The following is a 21,233-nucleotide window of genomic DNA, read 5'->3' on the forward strand; positions in this document are numbered from 1 at the left end:
TTTTCTAACATCATCTAATTATCCTCCGAGAGATGCACGCCAACCGGAGATCCTTCTCGAGGGGGCGGGTCGATATTTCTTACCGGGAAGTTCCTTACTACCGATCGATTAGTCGCACCACCCCGGTAGGGGTGGCTGTCCGACCGCGTAAATGCGCGGGCGCGTCCTTTTATATGAGCAGGTTTAAAATGGTGACTGTCGACAAGCTCGACCCGCCATTTTCCACGTCCCATCGAGAAAACGTATATCTTTCCCCTTAACCAAACGAGGGACGAGGCACTTTTTCTGTGCTCACGAAGGAGCTACGATCGAGTTCACTGTATCAAAATTTATCCACCGCGAGAGAATGTTTAAGGCCTGTATTTATAGACGCGCGTTCCTGCTTAAGAACTGAAATCAGTCTTGAGATATAATATTGGTCTAACGAATAGATCTTCAGATTCAACTTTTTTTATTCATTTTATGTCATATCTGTAATCGAGCAATTTAATTGAGGAAGAAGTTTGTCTGGAAACACCAGACAAACGCATTGGATTTATAATTAATTCTTGAGAGAAAATCATATGTGTATAGTGTATACATGTATATACTAATAGTTTTTAAATCTTATATAACATTTTTCTAGTAATAAATTTCTGAAATAAAATATATTCATTTGAACAATGAAAAACTGATCTTTATTTTGGTTAAAAAAGTATTTATGATATTTATGATTTATTTTTTTCTTCTTATTTTTTATTTGACTTGAGAACCGTAAAATTATAATTTTAATAAATTTAAAAAATATAATAAGCTTAAGTCGCAAAATTTTTCATAGTAATTTGATATAATTTTTTCAACTTATAAAAATAATACAATTTTATTTCCCTTTTGAATAAAAATGTGGAAGTAATAACAATGAATTGTTTTAATTGAAACGAAGATAAATTTTATTCCTCAAATAATAATAATTTAATAAGTTTAATAGTTTTTAAATTATCAAACTTATTATTTTAAAGAAAGTAATTAATTTCAATTATTCAAATTTGCATTAAAGAAGGAATTAAATAATTTGCATGGGAGGAGTTAACACTTGCTATATTAGTACATTCTTTCTCGTAAAGATATATAGCAACGACGACGATGTTTTAATTTAAGTGATTGATTCATTTGGAATAAAAATAAGAAACGAGTGTATAGGAATTATACGAATTATCGTTTTATGACATTTCTGAGAGATAATTATCTTTTTAGGCACGCTTGAATTTAAATACCTTAAATCACGCTTTAAGTTTTCGATTTGAATGTAATCTTAGAATAGAAACATTATTACCTGAGTCTTAATTGTGAAAATTTTCTTTAATCAGATTGAAATATCGTCGCTGCGATATCTTTAGGAATTCTTAATCAGTGAACTACTAATCATTTACTGTAATAATTGTGAAATGCAGTTTGAAATCCAATATTTGTCGCGACCGCGTTTGGATGAATAATATACACGGAGAGAATTTTCTCTTAAAATTTACCCTGAAATCATGGTAGTTGTGGCACAATATATGTCTACCAAGAATTTTATGCAAGCTATTCTGATTAATATCCACCCCATAACAAAAAAAATATTAATATCTATTACATTCAAACATGAAATATGTTTAATTAATTTTACTAAAATATATCTAGAAAATTTCAATAATTTTTCAAAATTTACCAATCTGCTTGGTAATTTTTACCACATTGTTTGTAAAATGTCTTTTGTATATTTTAAAAATTCCTTGGTTGTCAATAAGTTGTCCCAAGTTTGTAGTGAATTTAAGGGTAAAATATAACAAAAAATTCTCTCCGTGTACGTATAAATAAACTTATGTCATTATTTGCTGTTTTAATTTTCACTACAGGATATTTTCTAGTCTTATTCCAAGATAATAGATTTTATAAAATATTATTATATTATATTATCTATTTTATATTATATTATACATTTATAAAATAGATAATATATTATATTATCTATTTTATAAATGTCTTTTATAAATATTATTTGTAGATAATTTAATACAACTTTCACAGAGATCTATTGTTTTCTATTACTTGTTAATAAAATATGATATGTCGCTCACCGATACGATGCACAGCGGTGAAGTTGTGATTGTTCCAAAGCTTCTCTATATATATGCGTTGTATAACACAACAGCTTCAAAAACATGCACGATTAATCGCGCGTATTAATCATCACCATATAGAGTAATTGCATGCACTTTGCACGGCTCCTGATGTTAAATGTTAACGCGACGCACATTTTACTATTATACGCTGCAACCAAACGCGAAAATAACGTGAAAAAAAAAATACATAGCTCTCTGACTCGCTCGATATCCGTAAATGTCGTAAATTGGCACAACGTACGAGATTTCAAACGGCGGCGTTTCAACACAAATCACAAACGCCGAATTTATGCTAGTTTACGAAGATTCAAATACGAGCTTAATTACGACTGCGTTTATTAATTATGTGTATCGCAATGCTCTTCGATTCGCGATAGCATGCGTATAAAATATTTCGCGTACATAAATCCAATGAAATATGTGCATTATTAACAAACGATCGATATACATACTATCACGGTTTTCCATTACTTCAATTATTCGATCCGGCGATTCGTGTATTCTGCGCTCTCAATTCGAAATTGATTACGTTTAAATTGGTCAAAAATTTAAAGCTCGATGCAAGATATCTTCGATTCTCATTCTAATTGTAAGCATGGTGAGCATCATTATTGAAATTATTATTCCCGTAAAAATATTGTAATAAAATATTATATTTTATACTTTATAATTTCCGTCTCGTATTGCTCGATTCGTAAAGTGATACAAATAAAATTTGTACAAAATATCTGTTTCTATAAAAATAGTTTATAATTTTACTTTTAATTAAATTTCGTCAATTGCGAAATTTAATTAATCGCGCGTACAATAGCTAGGTTAATTGTTTGTAGCAATAAATCCCGATTGATTAAATAATGATTAGATCCGGCGACATTACATTATCCCGCGTTATCAATTTCAAAATGGTATAGGTAAAGTACATTTGAATTCAAAATTTGCAGCACAATTCGGAATAAATAATTATTTATTAGACAACATATTAGAAAACAAATATATACTAAACCTTAAGGTTTAGTATATATTTGTTTTCTAATATGTTTGAATATTTCGTGGCTAACCGGCACGCGGCCTCGATGTTTGTGTGGTACACAAGGCCGCCCTCGCGCTGCGGCCTGCGGCGCACAAGGCCGCCAAGCATCGCATTGTCATTTGAGCGTTGAGTCGCGACAATCGACTCGGTAGGTAGCGGCGCGTGCCGCTCCGCGTGTTGCTGCATTACCCATCAAATTGCGATTATTTCATATAAACAATTAGTTGCTATCGGTGCACGATTGATTAACTCCCACGATTAATGACTTGCATAAACTATTTATCCGAACAAGCATTTCCGCGCAAATTTATTTATTTTACAGACTCAAAACGATAAGAAAAGGGAATTATACAGTACCTATTGTTTTATCGCAATATTGCTACAGACAGTAATAATTCCAATAATGATAATAAGTCATTAAAATGTAATTAAATTTAAGTATCTTGCATCAAGCTTTAAATTTTTCGATGATTTAAACGTAATTTGCTCATCATTTTCGAACTGACAATGAGAGCGCGAGGTAAAATACATAAATCTCCATCAAGTGAAGCAATCGTGATAATATATTGATCACTTAACACAATGCATGTTTCATCGGATTTATATACGTGAAATATTTTACGCATAGTGAGTTGAGCAGCATTACAATACATGTAATTAATAAGTACAATCGTAATTAAGTCCACATATTTGTAAATTGTATAGCTTAAATTCGATATTTGTACATTGTTTATAATTTATTAAAACTCTCCGCCGTTTGAAATTTGGTTCGGTGTGTTAATTTCGGGGATGTCAAACAAATCGTAGAGTTTCATATTTTCCTCATATTATTTTCGCAATCGCGTTTTGATGGAATCTCGTTTTGCAATGTGTAATACCTAATAAAAATACGCGTCACGAACGATTTACATGGAGATGAGTGTCATGTAAAATGTGATTATTACATTAAGATGATTAGTAGAATACACGCGATCGTAATTAACCGAGAATACAATCGAAGTGCAACAAACGAATCAGAGGGAAGAAGGCTTGAAAGTACAATCTCACCGTTGAACATCGTATCGGTGAGTAATGTATTATTTTTTATTGTATTAAAGTATAGAAAATTTATGAAAATTATTCACATCTGCATAATATACATAATGTTTATAATATATGTGTAAATGTATGCATAAAAGTTAAGCGTATAAAATATGGATAGAGATATAGCATCTCATAAAGATCTGTTATCTCGGAAAGGAGATGGGCTTTAGGACAAATTAGAACAAATATTTAATCTGGGAATTGGTATAACCATTAATCTATTGAATATTTTATGCAATAATTACCAAATAAGATTTTCGAGAAACGTAATTAAGAGAGAAAGGGAGAGCAGCATGAAGACATAACATATATATTAATAATCTTATTCGGTTAATTTTAACGTAAATATTATATCAAATAGATTATGAGGGATTCAATTTTCGAGTTTATTGTTAAGATAATTAGTGAAAAACATAAGAAAAGAGAAGCAAGATAAAGTTATAATAAGCAGATTAATGGTTTTAGAATGTAATATTTTTACTTAAATTTTATCACACACACATGCTCGTACTTCGTGATTAAATACGTTCTATACGTATACTTCGCGTGAACTGTACTCGATTCGATATCGAGCATAAGGAAAACCGATAAACCATAGCGCGTTAAGCGAGAATATTTCGATCGTCAATTCATTTGAGGGCAATCCACGATATGCCGTATAGAGCGTTTGCGCAATAAACATTGCGGTACCTGCCGTAATGGCAACAAAATGATTTGCCGCACACGTAGAACGGCGATTGACGCGGTTAAGGTCCGCTCTCTTGCCTTTTGCATTACGCCGCCTCGTGGAACCTGCACTTTTCTAATGGCCAGGGCAGGTATTATTACGCAGTTCTTCGCCGCGTGTGTATTACACGCGCGATGTAAACTCCGCCATTACAGCGCGTACAGGATGTTTCAGGAGGAAAAATCGATATGTCGACGGCTGATAATTATGCGTCAAATGGAGGGACGCAATACTCATTACGAGGGAGTAATTGTATTGAAAAATATGTTAAATAAAAACTTATTCAACTTTAATCATTAAATCGTTAAATGGCAATGACACAATTTTTATTTTTTGTTTCTTTATTTCACAAAGATTCCTCACTATCTAAACTTTTCCTAAATTTAAATTAATTTTATTTTAAAAATTACAATTTTTATTTAAAAAACTATATAAATTAGTGATTTCTTGTTCATGATAAATAATTACAGAAGATAAAATGGCTGTCCAAAATGATTATCGTTATAGTCGAGAAATTAATTCTTAAATTGTTAAAAATTTTAAAAATAATTACTATATTATATATGTATATACATATATACTTATAAGACAATTTTACATTATTTTTAAATCCAAAAACATATTATTCTTTAAATATAGCATAATATTATCCTTTAAAAGCATATCGCATTATTATTATTATGTATGTATTACCACGTATGTTTTAAAAATTATCCTGCATTATATTTTTAGATCGATTCAAATATTTAAACAACTTATGTTTATAGAAACAACCTGTATACGCTCATTGTCGATAAAAAGGAGAGAGAAAGAGAGAGAAAATAAATGCCTGCTGCCTATACTTGGAACAGATGATCACGCCGTTACACCTGGGAAATGGATATTGCGACGTGAACGTTAAAAATGTCATCAAGCGCGTAAGACCACGGACGTTAATGCCGCAAAGTAATACCTAGTTTCGCGGAAAAAAAGTCCCCCTTTCTCCCATGCTCTCCTATGGCAAAGTGCCATTTTACTCGTCGATTTGTCCGCGTTCTCTCGGCGCGCTCGTCAAAGGCGCTCGACAGCCTAATTTCATTAGTCTATAAATGCGGTTTGTCTCGAAAGGGACTATTCTCCTTCTCGGTATCTAAAATTATCCTCTCTCTCGCAACGAGCCTTTCGAACTAAAGCGATTTATTGTTATTACCGTCGGCAGGGCGTACTCCTCGATCCAAATTGATCCGCGCATCCGAAACGCAGATTAACGCGATTTCGCAGAGACTTCGGAAATTATGCATGAGGCCTTTACCCTCGTACGACCCCCCCCCTCTCTCTCTCTCTCTCTCTCATTCGCTCCCACCTCCACATTCCTACAACACTTCCTATAAAATCGGTCCCCTTCCGAAACTACCGTCGCAACGGTGCGACCTCCGACGCGATCCGGTGCGTCCCGATCGAGGATCAATTTAGGTGTCAGGCGTCCATGTGTCACTTAGACGTTTTCACCGCCGCCCAAATAATTCATGCTACCCTTTGGAGTTGGTATAAACCCCACACGAAAAGCGCACGAGTGAAATGCGCGGGTGGAATGGAAAGAGAAAGGGGAGAGGGAGAGAGAGAGAGAGAGAGAGAGAGAGAGAGAGAGAGAGAGAGAGAGAGAGTCGGGTAAAAAGACGGGTTGTGTAAGAAAAACGCGGGTTGACCGTTCGCCGGTGGCATTCGCCAGGGAGATGTGTTGACGTGAAAAACCAAGCATATACGCGCGTGGTTCTCCGAAAGGCGGCATTCTTTATTCAAAACTTTCTGACTTTTATCACTGCTCGCGTTTTGTGGTTGATCCCGCGAAATTGTCGTGTGTCCGTGACACGTGACAGGAAAACGTGCAAATCTGTTTTTAAGAACTTAGTCGGAACTTTGCATTATATGAGAAAAAAAACATTAAAGAGTCGCAGCGACGCGGCTCCCTTTTTTCATCCATGCGCAATGAGCGGAGAGGTAGCTTTCTCGCGAGGAGGAATCAATCAAGGGACAGTCCTGTGCCGTTCGGCTCGAGATTGGTCCCCGATGCATCGGTGACTATCGTCACGCGCTCGTGTAATCGTTTGGGAACACGCGCATCAGCCCCTGTCGCCGTTCGTGTAGTTTCATATTACGCAGACGGAATATTTATCTCGTAACACGAAGCAGTAGCGAAACGATAAATAATTGATTGGAGCAAAGAAGGGTGTGTGGGCTTTTGATGCACCAAGCTCTGTTCCGCGGAGGGACGGGAAAGAAAGGGTGAAAAGCATCGAGAAGCGATTCCCAGCGATTGGTCTCGATCATGGGAAAACGATAAATACTCCGCCAATCTAGCTTCTCAATAAGGAAATTATTATCCGAGCTCGATTCTCCTGACTCTTAATGTAACTCTTAATGATGTAATATGTAATCACGATACTATAGCTTCTCGTATCGTCCCTTCGGCAGTTTGGCCGAAAAAACATCGCCCGTCATCAATAATTTTGAATCATTTTTCGCGCGGAGAAAGACATCTTCATAATTACGATGCTATTACATCGGTGCCTCACGGTTGGGCATTACGGGTATCTTGACGCGGTAATGGGACTCCATTAACCGATTGCTCACATATGACAGAGCAATCGAAGTAAACACGTGCGGCACACCGCGGTCTAACGGGTGACTCTGGCGATCGTAAGCGACGCCAATTTACAGAAGAAACACAAGCGCGATTCTCGATTCGGCTCTAAGCCCCAGCCAACGCCCCCTCGGCTGTCCTCGCCGGTATAATCAAGGAGAACGCTCCCTCTCCGCTGTCTCTCTATATTCGCGGCCTACACGCGGAACGTGATACGAAACAGAGACATCAATTTCGTTAAGGCGCACCCATGTGAGAACCGTGACCGCGCGACACCTACCTCCGCCGTGCCCCAAATTGTTATGATTCCCCGACTCGCGTCTCCCCGGGGAACCGGCTCGTGCGACCGTACCCGCGGGGAGTCCGCTACACCCCTCGGTTCTCGGGCCTTTTGTGCGCGAGCCCCGCGAGGGAGCAGCCACGAGGCGCAGCCGAGAAAGGTGCAAGGGTGCACTTGCAGCCTCCGCGCGTCTGTAATTTTATCGAAACGTTCTAGATAAATGAGAAATGAAACGGATACGTTTATAGTATGATTAATTGCACGCGACAATAAGTAAAAAGAAAATGGGTGTTTAATTTTATTTGTTATGTTAACGCTAACAGAAGGTTTTTTGAGACTGATCGACTATACTGAGATGAATCTCCGACTGCGGCCCGTAGGGAAAAACGCGGTTTCACCTCGACGAATTGGCTTGTTGTGAGATCGTACACCGTGTATCGAGGGGTCGACGAGCGATTCGCGAAAGCAAGTGTCGCTCGTTCGTTATTAGTACGCAGAATGTAAATTCGGTTGCCACGGGGATCTCCGTTACACTCGGTTGCATACGACCGACCCGGTCTATAAAAACTCGTCGTCGCAACCGGGTTGATAGCGTGTAACATATTCAGCTCGCGATTGACGACGGAGCTTTTTCGCGAGAACGGCAGAGTGGGTAGAAGGGGCGGTGCATTTTGCGAAAGAGAGAGATAAACTTTAAATGCCTGCAATTTAATTTCTACCTGCTGCAATTTGTGCGCCGAACTCCGCGCGGCGGGAAACGGTGGCGTTACACGCAATATCCCGCGTTATGTGCACCGCGCTGAGGCCGAGACTCCGCGTTTTAATAGATTCTCTTTGCTTTATGGATAATCTATTTTTAAATTTCACCGTTTACGAGTTCGCCGTTAGCTCGCCGATATAGTCGACGTGCTGAATGTAAAGCGCGCGCGAGAGAGCCTCTTTCGAGAAACAGTTCTCTTAGATAATAAGCAATTTCCTGAGATATACGAAGTAATTTGGCAAAACCCAGTTTTCGCAACTGGCAATTTTTTAATGCTAAAACATGCAGTACAACGCTCCCTGAGGATAATCCGCTCGTTCTCTCTCTCTCTCTTTCGTTATGCGCGCAACGACATAGTACGACGCACTATTTCCCGTTCTTTTCTTTTCTCGATGCGCGATTTACAATCGTAATAATCGTAATAATGATCGTTATACGATTTTATTCGTGTGACTGCACATTGCTTGAAAATTGTACGTATATAGTACACGGCAATTGTACGTAATATTCTTTACGCAAAAAAAAAATAAGAATAGATACTAAAATTGTGTTTCGTTGGCAATTAAATGGTTTAATAATACCGAAGAGGGGATCTTTTTTGCGGCAATGGCAGATAAATTGTAATCGTTATCGCGCAGCAGAAGTTTGAGCGCCGTATATATGCATCCCGGGTCGGTGAAATTAATTTTACTCGGCGAAACAGCGGATTGTAGAGAGTCGAACGAAGCGATCGGGAGTCACTTTGGAGCAGCTTTATCTCCACTAAAACATTCATGCGCGGGACAGTCACGGACACCGGAGCCGGAATGGAAAATCGACGTATCTCTGAATTACCCGGTGCAGACTATATGGCGGACGGAACGAAACTTTCTGTCTCCCCACGGGGCATCCCCGATTTCTGCCGCGCGACTGCGGAACTTTAAACTTCGTGGCCAACCGAGAATCGCCCTGGAGGGGCCCCTACAAGAACCTATGAGTTTGCGACGCGACCCAGCCGGCGGATATATATATATCTAAAACATTCAAAGAGGGAGAAAAAAGTTTTGCGTCGTGCCGCACCGCGGGTGGAAATAGATTCGCCCCGATTTAGGAGTGTCGTTATCGCGAGCGCTATCTTGTAAGGCCCGAAGACATCGCCGTCTTCGCAAATCGGCGAACGTCGATGGTATAATTGGACAATCGTAAATTCGATAAAGTGATAAGCGTAATTATATCCTCAATCTCGATTAATACTATTGTTTTCCTCTTGCGGGAGAGCCCCCATCTCTAGTTCGCCTAAAACATTCACGTTAGAGTGAAAAAGTTTTACGCGAGGAAAACGATAGCCTCATACGTCTTGCGAGCACCTATATCCACCGTTGTTCCCGTTGTTGTGGCTGCGCGATGCCGGTTTTCGAGACCTCCTGCGGAAAGTACATATGCGGCTTGCGCAGGGATGAAGGAGGCGCGCAGAGGGCGGCCGAGGGGCGGGGGGAGGGGAGGGGGGTTAACATCGCCGCCGTTGCCGCCGCAACACCGCATATAAATATACCGGGCAAGTCGGCCAGAGTGAAACATTTATTTAGTACCAGGGGATTTTCCAAATGGAGGGAAAGCGGGTGCAGTAATTCGGCAGAGGCCACGATAACTCGGTTAGCCGGCAGACTTTCGATCTGTATTCTGTCTACCGAGGAGTTTATCACCGCGAGCGCATTCTCTCTCCCGACTCTCTTTCTCCTTCTCTCCGTTCTCCATCCTATCTTTATATCGACCTCCCTCCCTCGTTGTTATTGTTATTGGCGGAATTTTCGTTCCACCCGCTGGAATCGGGTTCGCGTGCCGCGTGCCGATTTTATCCCGTGCCCCCCGACGTGTCATTACGTTTTCGATCGCGTGTAACAACGATCAACCCCGACAATTAATAGATATAACAATCCGTAGAATTTCCAAAATTTGAATTATGAACGTCAGTCGGCATTGAAACGCAGCTCGTGTAAGGTAAATAAACCATCAATGCCTGGACATTTTTATCATTTTAGTCCTTAAAATAAGTTATAACGCGAATTAAAATCAAAGAGTCAAAGACAATTATTTTTCTTGTATTATACTTTTATCTTTAATTTTAATTCGCGTTATACTTATTTAAAAACTAAAATGATAAAGGTGTCCAGACATAGGTCTTGAGTGTCCCAGCATTGGTACATTTACCTTAATTTGCGAAACCTCGATCACGGCGTGTCGTATACGTAAAATTGTACGGGCCGATCTCTCGGCGTTTTTCGACCGAGAGATCAAACGAAGGGGCTTGGCATCTCATCTCCCATGAAATATTTCTCCGAGAGTTACTACCTAATTCATTTCTTCATGATTTTTTGATTGATTAAGAGGAACTCCAAGCTGAGACGCGTGAAACGTCGCGCGGGAGATAAAAGAATGCTTAATTTCCGTTGGCAAGCTGGCCGGCTAAAAATTGGGAAACTGTTTGCAATTTTTCAATCATTACGCTGCCTCACCGATCAAGATATAATTGTCCTACCTTTGGAAAAATCGTCTTTGAATTAAATGATTAAATAGGCTGTATTGCGTAAGCCGCGGATTATGCTTAAATGATAAAAAGGTTTAAATGTCTGAATGATAATAATTGTTAAGTTGGAAAATGAGTTGTAAAATTAGTGACGCTTGTCATGAAACATTTCTGAGTGTATACGCCGTACTTTTCAATTTTGCCAATCCAGTCTTTCCGTTTTACCGTGAAGCACGGGATTCGAGAATCATATATTGCCAATTAACTCATTTAGGCTTTTGAACGAGATTAAGAAGCGCGTAAATATCATGCTCAGCCGGCGTTACGGTGTAGCACGATTAAATACTCGTTGCTTTCGAGGTACGATGAAATTAATCCGTTACAGTGGATTTATGCCTTGGCGGCTCTCACCGTCTCGCGATGTCTTCATCTAAATCATCGTCCGAAAAGTCTCATTGGCATTTCCACGAGTCAGAAGTTAGCTAATTAATTAATTAAATTCTTAATTGGTATAAAGCATTCCTATGTGGTTGGCGCTAATTGCAATTTAATGGAATATTACGTTCATTCTTGGCGCGGCGCGAAGTGCCCCCTAACTTTCGTATCTCTACACCGCCTCGTAAAAAAAAGTTTCAAGTGGCGTACGCCGATCTCTCGTAATAAGACGAAGGAACGAGGGAAATAAAAGATGAGAAGAGAGGAAAATTTATTCAACGTCACCGTGTTAATTAATACTGTCGCGTCAAAATTTACTTTCGGTATATATAATTTTGATTTTTAAACATATTCCTGCCGCGAAAAAAACCTTGTACAATTTCTACACTTAACTTTTTTTGACTCTCCGATTAAATTGGCGCTCTCTGATGCAGAAGTGTTTAAAAAACACGTGCCAGCGCGGTAGACGATCTCGTCATAGGAGGGTGAAACGTCGGGAGATACGGTACGATCGTGCGGGGCGAAAGAACGTGCTCGGGACTTAATAGAAATACAATAGAGTACATTGAGAGGGTAGCCACCCTCCCCAGGCAGCAGTTTGGCTCGGAAAATAAATCAAACTCCAATACGCTAAGTGGTTACGGATGACGTAAACCAGACTTCTGTGCATTCCCGGGCTACGACCGCGTCCTGAGATTAAATTCTATTTAATTTCGAGCTCCATGAAATTCTACCGGAGGACAAGTCGCCGCGTTTCCCGTTAAGTGGAAAAATCGGATTAATACGATCGCTAGTACGATCGTCGAGACGATCGCCGAAACAATTGTAAACTTTCGCGTACCGTTTTTAATCAAATTTACATAATTTTTCCAAATCAATTGGAAAAAAGTATTCTATGCACATAGGACTAATCCCAAATGGGTTCTTTTTATTAATTGTCGACCGATGGAGTATTCTTGTATATTTAGTTATATTATTAATAATTAAGAAATAACAAACCGGTCGCTTTTCAAAAAGTGACGGCACGATCTGAGATAAACTTTAACCAGACTTCCGTTCAAAGTCATCCGGGATTTTCAGGTGGCAGCCATGTTTTCATTATACCGCGCAATGTCCGGTGCTCGATCACGTTGTCTCCTACCAATTTCTCTCTCGTTTTCTCGCACCCTCTCTTTCTCTCGGCCTATCCATTCCGAATCCCCTTTCTCCAACCGCTCGAGTGGCTGTTCCACCTTTTGCAAAAGCAGTGATATTTCAACAGCTGCGCCGCTCTCTCGACGTTGGACCTCGCTTCAGTCAACGAGAGCTCTAATTTCATTACGGCAGGTCTCTTGGGTCAAGAACAGTGCTGTAGTAACTACGCCATGGGGACAATGTAGCCACGCGCATAGTTCATACTTGCAATTTTTAAGCGTGGGAAGCGTTGCTTCATCGTCGTCTCAATTCTTTGAAAGTCTCTATTTTAAATTTCAGTACCCGTGTAAACATTTAAATCATCCGAGAAAACAACGGTATTCTCTATATACATATATCTTCCGCTCCTCCATGCTAATTTAATTTAGGACTATGTTATTAGCTTCAGTTAACCTTACCCTGAATTTACGTCGACGTAATATCTTATCGTGATAATCGCCGTAGTACGTCGTTCCTCGTTCTCCGTTAGATTTGCCCCGGAATTGGTGTGATCAGCACGCGTGATCGTAATGTTTCCGCCGGCCGGTATTCCGCGATACCTTATTGGCTAGTAAAACTGCCAATTGTCTCAAAAGCTCGGCCTCGGCCCAATAATGAGGGATTAAATATTAAGGGGCGTATCCTGCGTGAGGTCTCGCTCAATGTTCCTTTGTTTTACGGCGGTACGTGACCAGAAAGCAACATGGCCGAGCCGGGCACCTAACGCGATTAGACCCCTAACGTTTCTTTTCTCCCAACCGAGAACTAAAGCTTCGGGAGATCGCGGTTGTCCGAGATTGGATGCGATACCACCACGACTACCAAAGAGCAGGTTTAAGGCCATTCCGCGAGGAAAGAAATCAACTTTAATGCATACCGCTTGCGTCGTCCGAATAATGATTAACCCGAAATCGGTCGCGACGCCGTAAATGGATTAAATCTAGTCCGGAGTGGTACTTAAAGGATAGTCTCGTTCTTTTCATATCGTTCTCGTATAATTACTCTCCCCCCGTCAAACCTTTGACGAAATCGGGCTCTTGTGTCGCAAAAATTATCGCATTTTGATCATTTTTTTTCTGTTAATATGTTTACGTGAAACTTTACATTTTGCTGCGAAGAGCAATTCAGAAAAGCAGACTTTATGCACAAGAAGAGACTACGCAATGACTGCCGCTGGAACATAGATATTTTTACCGCAAACGTCGGGTGTTTGTCACGTTCGTTTTAGGTGGAGTGCGATTCTCATGAAGAATGCAGAGTCGACAAGGATACCGGCTCATTCGTATTAGGCCAACAATGGAGGCGCACCAACGAGAACTTTTAAATGTTTCACGGATTCGTCGTGTCGACATCGATTTTCGGGAGTCACGCGCGCAAAGAACCAACTTGGAGTAAAACGTTGCTCCGCGTAAAACAAATTCGCAAGCATTTGGGCAAAGGGCAAAACAGCAGTTCCTCGACGTTAAAGTTCTAAATTCTATTTTCTTTCATCCTACAAAAATTATCCCCTTTCTTCGCCAGAATTTCAATAACAATTCTTCAATTCTACATTTGATTAAGAATGTAAGAGAACCTAGCTATTTAGTTTCTTCGTTTTGCGAAGAAATAACAGCTAAGGACACACGGTCGTAAGAGATTGTAAACCGAAAATTTGAAGATTGGACATACATGTAAATTACACGTCTGCCAGCCGATTTAAGGGACGCATATCTCGCAATTCCCGTATCCTAAGTGGATATTCGAGAAACGAGGTATTAATCGTTTTTTGCACACAAATCTCATCAGAGGAGCTACGGCTCGATTCAATCTTGTTCGATGGAACGACCATTCCGGATGAGGGGCACCATCAGCATGCCGGCCGGTCAAAAAAAAAAAAACGAACAAACAAACCAATGAATTTAATAGGTGCGCGCAACTAGAGCCCGATTACGCGCGGGCCGCGTATAAAGAAACTAATGGGCATATGCCCGACGCTCGTGTGCGGACTCACAAATTGCCCGTGCAGTGGCAACCGAAGGTCCGATCTCGTAATATCATATCATGCGATCGCAATCGGACGTAATTAACGCTGCGTTATTCTACATAATTTGTTAGGAGGCCGGCGCGCGGTTCGGGATCGTGCACCGACAATAAATTAACTATTACAATTGCCGCGCTGACGAGAGAAAGAAAGGACGATGCGGAGCGCAGCTGCTTATGTATTTCTGAGCGTTGCGCTTACCTCGCATTTACCTTGCTCATCTTGTGTTATTCTTATTCATTTCATTACCCTCATCAGAGTGCCGCCTTTAATTACATTGCATTCTTATCTTAGTGTTGGAATACACGTTTTTTTTTCTTAATTTATTCTTTAAAATTTTTTTTCTAATGGGCAGGCAATATAGGCAATACCGAAGTATTGCGTGTTAGAAAGATTGCATTTATTGATTGCAAATGCACTTTCAATCCGTATCGCCACCACGAAATGCCACTTGAATCAGATAATTTTAGAAAAAATATACACCGAAAAAAATTGTATTCTTATATCTACGAATATTTCATTTACCTTTATAATATCTTCCTCTAAAATAAACGCCGCTAACTAAAGAGTTTAGAGAATTCTTCGTCGTAAAAGTTGGCGCAAATTAAGAATATATTTTTAATTTCAAAGGATATATATTTCAAAAAACATCACAAAAAAGAAAAAATATTCTTATTTATTAAGACTTATAAATAGGACTTATAATTCGAGAATACAATTTTTTCGATGCATGTATGCGTGCATTCGAAATATTTGAATACGCGAAGATATCTTCATCGGTATAATACGCGCGGTACATCAAGAAAATAAATAATTTAAAGCCGCGAGAGGTCCCTTTCGATATAAATCATAGGACGGAGAATGCAAGACGACGTACATGCCAATAACGGTTTTTCATGCTCTCCTTGTAATGCGTGAATCAATTTTATTGCGAACGCAACTCGAAAATGTCGCGCACGATAAATAAATCGCGGATTCCGCGGATTCGAGTATATCACGCTGACGTAAAATCAAGGGTGCGCGGTATCGCGAAACATCGAGTCGGGTAATACTTTGAAAATATCGATGGCGCCGAATTAATGTTCGGCATTTTGCCATCGATATTTTACTCCGATATCGACATATGTGAGGGGCATCAATGTTCATTTTCCATTAACTCTTTATTAACGCCTCGTTCTCCTGTAACTCCCGAATCAAGAGCGCTGAGTGAAACTTTAACCGCACGGCGAAACAGTTTACAAGAACAGTTCGGTGCCGCGGCATTAAAACGTTCCCCTCCGATAATGGCCGTACCTGGGGGCGCAATTGCATCGTGGCGCCGGGTAACAAACGAGACGCGCAGAACTTTGGCAGCGAAATCGCGAGGAAGGAAGAAAGAAGTATATACGCAAAGTATCGCCGCGTTCAGAGAGAAGATTCTCGTGCACGCGTGTATCGGTGCACACGTGTTGCACACTCGTACGCGCGAGAGGGGGTGCGTGAGCAGAGGGAGGGGGGATGAACGTGCGGGAACGAGCGAGACGAGAGGAAGCGAGCGGAAGAGGGCAAACGTGCGCGCGAAGCGCGGAACGGACGAGAGGGAAAGAGGGAGAGAGAGATGGAGAGAGAGTACTAAGCTAGAAACTCATTACGCTCGCTCCGCCCCGGCCGTTCGACGAAGCGTCGGCCAATCGGATACTGCCGGATCGTAATCGCGCCGGTGCACGGTTTGGTTTAATCTCGGCATCGCGCCCAAGTATTGCACACGGCCGTGCCGGCGCGATGCACGGCGCGGCGCGGCGCGGCGCAGCCCGGACGGCTGCAAGTGCATAGCACGCACATATTACGGCGCCGGCGCGCGGCGACCGCGCGGCTGATATAACTTAGAGCGACATACGTTCATCGCGGGATCACACGGCGAAATTCCCGCATGCATTCCAATTCCCCTCTGACCCTTGTGTCAGAAAATTCTAATTTACAATTAGATCAAGGACGCCTCGAAACTCATTAAGAAATATTTTTTTGGCCTAAGTTACGACACACGAGTCAAACGTTAGAGGCGCGAAGCTTCTCTAATTCTGAACCTGCAACTGAGGGGATCGTGAATCGGATCTTTTTGAAATATATTTTAAAAAATTAATTAGAAAGAGTTCTCTCTCTCTCTCTCTCTCTCTCTTTGATCCTCTATCTATTTACTCTTTAAATCTGAATCAGTGAATAGTCACTGATATCAGTGACTAATAATTTACTGATTCAACAGTACTATTCACTGATTCAGATTTAGAGAGTATCTATGTCTAATAACATTTCCGAGTTACTAATAATTATTTCATTATGAAAGAAATTATATGATACGTGTTTAATATAAACATAGATAGGTATTTGCTAGAGAGTATCAGGTGCATAAAAAAAAAATCTCGTTTTATCGCTCATTGTCAGTGAAGATACGTTGAGCTATATCGGCATTAAATAAAGCGCGATACACCGCATAGGACGTTAATTGCGAATATTTTTCGGCTCGCGCGGCAAAATATTCGGCGTTTCGCAAATGTACGAGTACGCCGGCGGTCGTGTCGATTAACCGATCGCAACCGGGCAACGAGGAGAAAACACTCGGAAACGCGCGCCACCGAATGACAAAAAGAAATTCGGCCGCCAGTCATTGGGCCGCCAATGTTCAACGAATTATACCTGAATAATTGAGCCCGACCAATGTTCTCGCATTTGCGCGGCTAGTCACTCTTGGCGATGGACATCGATTGTATTTCTTTTTTTTTTATTTTAACGCCCGACATGCGACGGACGTGCGCGTTACGCGTCCTTTTCATTATACATTTATAAGAATCGATCGGAATTTTACTCTCTCTTTCTCTCTCTTTCTTTCTCCTTTTTTTTGCCGCGCGCCGAATCACAATGACACCTCTCTAAATGTAAAATAAATATTTAACGTCGCCGGGAATAATTCAACGGCTATAAAAGTGGATACGCGTTTGATAAAACGACGCATGAAGAATTCACGGGGATTCGTAACAACTGCAACTGCAAATGACGCTTATATTGACGATGCTGGCGTTTCAAGCGCAACAAGCGAATAGCTTGTTTGAAATAAAAAAAAAAAACTTTTTAAGAGATCCGAGCACAGAAATATCTACTTTTTGTCCGCTTAAAAGGCGTCGAGCAGCAAGTTTGGCGAGTGACATTAAAAGAAAAAGGAGCGAGGTCGAGAATCGTGGCTCCCTAATCGAATGCGGCCGTTCTGGTATTAAGAGGAGCGGTGAATCAACACGAATCCCCCCGGTCTCGTGACCGTTGAAATCTATGAACTCGGTCCTCTTTTGGTAAAAGACTCGCGCGTGTTCGCGGGAACAGCATGAAGCTCGCGTAGCGACATAAAAGGGACGCAGGGTGGTTTGGCGCGACGTCGAGAAGCAGGGGGCACGAGAGGAAGAAGAGAATGGAAAGGAGCGAAGCGCCGCGAGAAAGAGGAGGAAAGCGAAGGAAGAGAAAGAAAAGGCCACAGAGGGAGGCTGAGAGCCGAGGGAGCAGGAGGAGAAAGAGGAGGAAGAGGAGGAGGAGGAGAAGGAGGAGGCGGGTGGAATGAAGGAGGAAGAGAAGGGGAGAGAAAGGGAGGGCACTCGTACACGTTGAAATTGCCCGGCCATTAACGATACTATGTTATTACGCTTGTCCTTTTTTGCTCCAAGGCCTCCACTCGCGCGCGTTCAAGCCGCCGGCGGCCATCTTGGTGTATGGAATTGAGAAAGGAAAAGCGCGAGGGGGACGAGAGCGCGTTTGTCGCGGTCGCACCGCGTTCCCTCGTCGTCGATCAAGCCGATCCGATCGCGAGTCGATCGATCGATCAGCGAGATCTCTCGCGCGGCGCCAGTATAACGCGCGAAATTTATTTTGGGGGGAATTTTCCTCGGGAGTAAATGATTTCCTCGAGACACGCAATCCTTGGAAATCGATCCTCGCAGTTAAGTATAGACATGTGGAAAAGAGGGTACCTTGCGCGAATCGCCGCGCCAGTATTGTCGCGAGTGAACGTCGCCGATGTATTTGCAGAATCGGGACTCCAAACCGTCGAAACCGGTTCGGCGTCGACGGTTTCGTGAATCCTGATTTATTCTCAAACGCGGCACGAGAGTCGTACGAGGCTCGAACCTCGGGACGTCCAAGAAACGTGACGAGTAAAGCGTGACGAATTTTTTTCCTGCAGATTTTCGAGCAATCGCATAAACGGCGGAATTTTAATGGTAATTGTCGAGTGTGTGTGTGTGTGTGTGTCGTAGACGAAGCGGCGTGCAGCAAAAGGGACGGGAAGGGGGAAGGAAGGGGGCAGAAAACCGACGATTGAGCATTTGAGCGCTCTTTAGAGCGGCTCGTTTTTGCAATGGGAAGGGGGAAGGGGGCGAAGTGGGGGAGAGCAGAGATCGGGCCGCATTATTAGCCGTTACCTATAATCTCCACTTGCTCGCTCCCATCGATATCGATAGTCATTTCGTTTCGACTTTTGACCCCCGCGTCGGGGCTGTAATCAAGCGTAAATCGTGTCCAGCTCTTTTTTACGAAGCGTTTAAAGACAAGACGATTGCTACGTGGGTTCCATTCCCTCATCCTCCACCCCCCTGGTATAACTGTTCGTCCTCGCTCCGGCGGTCCCCCCTCCCCTCCTTCACCACCGGATCTTCCCTTCTCTCCCCCGGACTCCGTTCCACAATCTCGCGTCGTTTCGCCGTATTTGCGGTACCGATTTCCCAAGACCGCCATTCGCCGAGCATTAAATCGTTTCGGACTCCTATTCAGCACGACTCGGTCGTGACTCGCGACCCCGGTTTCGATTTCGTAGCGCGTAAGCTATATCGTTGGGGCTATCCATCGAGTTCATCAACGTTCGAAGAAGGAGCCGAGAGGGATCCGACAACGCTAGCGTTTAACTACAAGGGGAAACACAAAGAATTAACAATTTATCCGGATTTATATTCTAAAGTATCTACAAGACCTCTCTACGAGAACGAAAAAATTGACAAGCTCGAGCGTATATACGCGTACGTTTGATTGAAACCGCGAATTTAACACGTATAACGCGCTCACCTTCCTCAGAAGCAAAGACGGCCCGTGATTCTTACAGCCAAGTAACGTCGGCTTTAACCCCGTCATAAAACCTCTTACAAGTTTATTTGAATTTCAAATATAGCCTTACACAGCCGCGCCGAAATCCATGTGGTATCTAACAGTGTCGCGGTCCCATCAACTTTTTCACGACATTATTATTTAGGTACTTCGATCTTCCACGCGTATAATTTGTACGAACGCAGAATGCGAAGTCTGCGTAATCGTGATGTATAATGTATGATACTGATACAATGTGATAGATATACATATAAAATTTAAATACAATATGTTACATATTGTATTTAATATAATATGTTAGATTTTGTGTGATTATCGTCTCCACTAACATCAGACTCGTGTTTGCAGAGCAATGAAAAATTCAAGAGACAATAAACGAACAGTCCAGAATATTAGTAACTTAAAACATAATTTATTATCAACTAGACAAATGTTACGCAACGTTTCGAACTTCACTGACAACGAGTCTTATTATAATTATGACATAATCCCTCTTATATTATTTTTGTATCGGCTGAAGAAGAACTCAGCGAAGTTCGAAACGTTCCATAAAATTTGTGTAATTGATAATAAATCACATTTTAAGTTATTAATATCCTGGACTGCTCGTTTATTGTCCCTTGAATGTTCCACTTTACTTATCATCTTCTTTCTTAATTTAGCATTCTTTATTTATAAACGGATTACCAGATTACGATCGTGGCCTCACGTGCATTGTAGATCTAAATATATTCATCATCATTCGCGAGGAAAAGAAAGGATGCGTGACGAACTTTCGGCGAAAATTCCCGACGGAGATCGTCAAAGATCAAGTGCCGCGCGCGCGTGCACGGTATTTGAAAATACTGCATTACCGTGCGTTACTTTCCCCATCCCGATAAGATTCGTTGCACCGAGGGCGACGGATCTGGTTTACGAGAAAGCTCGTCGCGTCGTTGTCGTGCCCACGATTATTGAAACGTGCCGCCGGACTGGGCGAACTACGCTATACGCAGCATAAGGGAAGGGAAACGCGCCGCGCGCGGCTTCACGCGCACAGGGTCCTTAAATTAAATCGCGCTCTCCTCTCCTCCGTTGTTTTGCGATCGGAAAAAGGATTCTGGATGGTCGCCGGGTGTAGTTGAGAGCGTTCCGGTGTCGCTCGCAATCGGGGGCATAAAGTGTCCGCGTATAAAGCGGAGTCCCGGATAGGCGTCGAGATGACCCAGGTGCGTCGCAGAAACGCGCCGCGCCGGGACTCTGGTATACCCCATTGCCGCCACAATGTTGTTCGAAACATTCGTCTACCTTCTTTTTCTCTCCCCCTTTCCTTCTCCTCCTCCCGCCCGTATATCGCTGGATATGCATTT

The sequence above is a fragment of the Temnothorax longispinosus genome, chromosome 1 (assembly GCF_030848805.1).
Source record: "Temnothorax longispinosus isolate EJ_2023e chromosome 1, Tlon_JGU_v1, whole genome shotgun sequence".
Classification (NCBI taxonomy): domain Eukaryota; kingdom Metazoa; phylum Arthropoda; class Insecta; order Hymenoptera; family Formicidae; genus Temnothorax; species Temnothorax longispinosus.